At 41.0% G+C, this 3,849-nt stretch overlaps 1 pseudogene; it reads right to left on the bottom strand.

Annotated features, from left to right (window-relative positions):
* Positions 1-2,053: 2,053 nt before the first annotated feature.
* Positions 2,054-2,329, bottom strand: LOC114046467 (annotated as a pseudogene).
* Between the last annotated feature and the right edge of the window lie 1,520 nt (positions 2,330-3,849).

Genomic DNA, 3,849 nt, shown 5'->3' with positions numbered 1-3,849 from the left:
GTGTGTGTGTGTGTGTGTGTGTGTGTGTGTGTGTGTGTGTGTGTGTGTGTGTGTGTGTGTGTGTGTGTGTGTGTGTGTTGGATGGCTTTGGCAGTTGGGGGAACTCTACTCTTCAAAATAATGTTTCTAAGAGTGTAAAATAAAAAAATAAAAAAACACACTTGTGTGTGTGTGTGTGTGTGTGTGTGTGTGTGTGTGTGTGTATAAAATTGCAAAGGAAACCAATTATTTTGAAATATAGTTATCCTTTCAAAAAATCCAACGAGGTTAAACCCTAGGTTAACTATCTCTGATTGAGAAGTTTCAGGTAGAAAGCTAAAGCAAAGGAAGACATTCTTACTATCTCCTCTGCCCTCCCTACCTTTGGAATTTTGTGTGTGATCAGTCTTCCCAGACCACATATTTTCCTTCCTGCCAGGTAGAACTACTCCTCGGTGCTACCACTGGCCATGCTTGAGGAGAAAACAAAGGGCAGAAGAGAATGTGGCTCATGTGTAGCGCCCCCCCCCCCCCCTTACTAGACCACTTTAGCTACTTGGCTTATGGTTTTTGGCTTGAATGGCAGAAGTTAAACACCAGATCTAGTTTAAATTCTGCTTCTGGGGAATTTGTAAAATAATTAATAATCAAGATCATAAGAACTTCTATCATAGTTTAGAGCCCCAAAGCTAAGATAAAATAGCAAAAGCTAGCTATTCCAGACAGAGGGGTTGGACCTCTGTCTTCCTCTCCTCCCACAGCCCAGCCATTCACTAGCCCATTCTGTTCTCCCCACTCCCATTAATAAATTAATAACAGACATGAATTACATAGAAGTTACGACTAGTCATAATTTTATATCATGGGGGAAACAAACAACCTTAAAGAACAATTTAAGGAATAAGAAAGTCATGAAGAAAATACCTTTAATCTGTAGGCAGGATGGGTAGAAATTTAAAATGTTACCAGTCCATTCTAGCCACATCCTCCTCTTGGGGATCTGAAGAGAGAAAGTTGACAAGGTGAGAGAGAGCTTCTCTCTTTATCATCACCAGATCACAACCTGACATTCCCCTAGTATTGCTCCCTCTTCAAATCTGTGGTGCCAGTGTCTCCTCCCATCCCTCTGTGTCCATTCATAATTTTTTTTTTGAGGCAATCAGGATTAAGTGACTTGCCCAGGGTCACACAGCTAGTAAGTGTCTAAGGCTGGATTTGAACTCAGGTCCTCCTAATTCCAGGGCTAGTGCTCCATCCACTATGCCACCTAGCTGCCCCCCTTCCTCACCATACATACACTCTTGAAAGAGTTGCTCCCAGGGTAGGAGGGACCCAAAGCTACATGTCTGGGATTTCAAATCCTAGAATGTCAGGCCTTAGAGCCTCTCAGTCTCCTCCAGGGCAAGGAAAAAAAACCACCTTTCTCCTTAAGACATAATCCTTCTTTCGTTCTGAGAAGAGTTCCAAACTGACCTACAGACTTCATCTTCAGGTATATTTCTCCTTGACAAGGTAAGATGTTAATAAGATAATGAGCATTACACAGGTATGGAGGGTAGCTAGTGCCAAAGAGCAGAGATAGAAGATGGTGTGCCGTAAAGACCAGTTTGGCTGGAATGTGGAATGGGAGAAAGGGCATAATGAATACAGATGCTAGAAAGAGAGATTGGGGCCGAGTTGTGAAGAATGGATTTTAAAACCAAACACAGTAGCCTATGGTGTAGAAATCCCATCCACCTCTTTTTTCAGTACCCTAGGCTGTAATTGACGGGGGACTCATGACTTACAATTCATTAAGAGCAGCTTGGTGCCCTCCTACTTTCCCTACTTTTCTTGGCTTTAACTCTCTCTTTGCCACATTTCTTTCTGTCATTTACAGTCCAAAACACTCTTCTTGCCAGAGAAAATAGAAGCAAAACAGAGCTGAGGATTTCTCCACCCCAATACAGCTGAAAAATCCACTCCCTTTTTGTTAGCATTTCTCTCTAGTCTGTATTTATTCCCAGCTTTTTGCTCGTGATAATATTCTTCTTTTTTTGGGGGGGTTAGTTGTTTTGTCTTTAATGGGCACCAGACAACATCTCATAGAAGTGTTCTGCAATCACGAAGATGGGCATCATGGGTCACTTATGCATCTTCGGTTATGTTCTCCAACCCCTTAGCCTCATAATAACAATTGAATCCAGAGATCCTCCTGTCTCTCTCTAATAGATTCCATTGGTATCGATTACGGGCAATTCTCTTTTCCTTGCCCCCATTGCTGTACCTTTTGGATGAGAGCGGTGCTAATTCCCAGCATTGTCAGACATACACCCATAATGGCCAGCCCCGGCAGAATTTTGAACCACATCTTGGCAGGAGGTCCGGGGCCATGGACTGTAACTGACCCCTGATACTACTGTGGCCGTGGGGTTAAGGTGACTGGGGCCGCTTCTCATGATAATATTCTTACCGAATCCTATGATGCTTTTGCATTCATCCTTCAGTACTTGACCTTTCCAGGGCTGCTTATCCACCTTTGGTGTCTACCTGGCACTCAACTCTCATCTGTGGCTCCAAGAAGCTGTAGCATGCACAGCGTCCATATCCTAGTAAACTGTCTCAGCAGATGGGCTAAACCAGGTTGAGGGTAACTGATGGGCCTCAAGTCCATCAGTGAGCTAGGGGGGTGTCTACCCCAAGCAGGTGAAGACTTCCCTCTGCAGAATGGACAGATGACTACAATTTGTTTCAATAGGTATGAAGGCAGCTGAAGTAGGCGCTGTGGAGCCCTTAGAGCTTAGTCAGACATGGAAGACACCAAGGTCATCCACTGCATCCTGGGCCATTGCCAGTTGTTTTGACTTTTGCCCTGGCACTGGACTTCAGTGACTTTGGAAGAGAGAGGTTAGTGACTGTGCAAATGCCTCACTTAAGTCCAATTCAGGCACAAGTAAGACATCACCCCATTATGTCATTGGTCCTCTTTGAAAACTGAAGGACAAAACAATATTACCTGCCCCTGGCTTCACTCCTCTTCCATATATCCTTTAAAAACCTAAAATGGTTGATAAATTCCCTGTGCATCTGTATTTCTCTCTCTCAACAGCTGTCTCTTTTCATCCTCACCAGAATTATTTCTGTTTGTGTCTTTAAAATCTCATTCTTGAAAAAAAAAGATTTAAGCATGTTATTATATTGATATCTTTTGATTTTTTTTACATAATCTTTATCCTTCCCCTCTCTATTAACCGGTGAGCCACCCCTTCAAAAAGAGAATCAGAAAGAAAAAGAGAAAAGCAGTTCAGTAAAACTGCACCCATCAACTGTGTCTGACACTGTATAGAAACACACAAATATGTTTACATACACATGTGTAATATTAATTATACATGTATATCTGTATTATATTATGTGTATTATGTAATATGGTGTGTTATGCTATTGTGTGACATATGTATACATACATATATGCATGTATAGAATAATTATACATGTATCTGTATTATATAAATTTGTATAGATATATAATATGTGTTTATATACATCGTTGTATCCCTAGTACTTAACAGTGCCTGGAACAAACTAGGCTCTTAATATATATTAACACACACACACACACACACACACAGATACTTGGTAGCTGTGTGACCCTGGGCAAGTCACTTAACTCTGTTTGCCTTAGTTTTCTCATCTGTCAAATGAGCTGGAGAAGGAAATGGCAAACCATTCCAGTATCTTTGCCAAGAAAAACCCCAAATGGGGTTACAAAGAGTTGGATGTGACTGGAAAAAATACTCAACTGAAATATATGTATACACATATATGGTTATATATGTATATAATATATTTTCTCTAATAGAAAGTATATTATACATAATATAATATATA

This window comes from Vombatus ursinus, unplaced genomic scaffold, assembly GCF_900497805.2.
Source record: "Vombatus ursinus unplaced genomic scaffold, bare-nosed wombat genome assembly UNPS02014784.1, whole genome shotgun sequence".
NCBI lineage: Eukaryota > Metazoa > Chordata > Mammalia > Diprotodontia > Vombatidae > Vombatus > Vombatus ursinus.
The sequence above is the reverse complement of the archived record's forward strand: the minus strand, read 5'-3'. Positions and strand labels throughout refer to the sequence as shown.